Source organism: Rhinatrema bivittatum, chromosome 6 (genome assembly GCF_901001135.1).
Source record: "Rhinatrema bivittatum chromosome 6, aRhiBiv1.1, whole genome shotgun sequence".
Taxonomy (NCBI): domain Eukaryota; kingdom Metazoa; phylum Chordata; class Amphibia; order Gymnophiona; family Rhinatrematidae; genus Rhinatrema; species Rhinatrema bivittatum.
The window spans coordinates 208,026,287-208,027,179 of NC_042620.1; positions in this window are offsets into that span (position 1 = coordinate 208,026,287).

Here is an 893-nt window from a genome sequence, read left to right on the forward strand (position 1 = left end):
TCCTTTTCAAGATGCAGTGACCAGAATTACATACAGTATTTAAGGTGAGGTCTCACAATGGAGTGATAGAGAGGCATTATGACACCTTCCATTTTATTTGCTATTCTCTTCCTAATAATTCCTAAAATTTGCTTTTTTGATAGCCACAGCACACTGAGCCGATGATTTCAATGTATCCACTATGGCGCCTAGATCTCTTTCCTGGGTGGTAACTCCTAATATAGAACCTAACATTGTGTAACTACAGCTTCCCTACATACATCACTTTGCATTTGTCCACGTTAAATTTCATCTATTAGGAAGCCCAATCTTCCAGTCTTGCAAGGTCCTCCTGCAATTCATCACAATCTGCTTGAGATTTAGCTACTCTATATCATTTTGTGTCATCTGCAAATTTGATCACCTTACTCCTTACCCTTTCCAGATCATTTATAAATATATTTAAAAAGTACCAGTCCAAGTACAGATCCCTGAGGCACTCCACTGTTTACCTTTTTCCACTGTGAAAACTGACCATTTCATCCTACTCTGTTTCCTGTCTTTTAACCAGTTTGCAATCCACAAAAGGACATCACTTCCTATTCCATGACTTTTTAGTATTCTTAGAAGCCTCTCATGTGGGATTTCGTCAAATGCCTTCTGAAAATCCAAATACACCACATCTACCGGTTCACCTTTGTCTACATGTTTATTCAATGGCCATAATGGCTCCAAAAGAACAGACTTAAGGGTAACTTCAGAAAATATTTCTTCACAGAAAGGGTGGGGTGGGGATGCATGGAACAATCTCCAGTGGAATACAGATCAAGAAAGCACAGGACAAGTACAAAGGATCATTAACTACAAAAAAGTAAGTGGAAAGCCAAAAATCAACTGGGGTCTATGGTACTGTA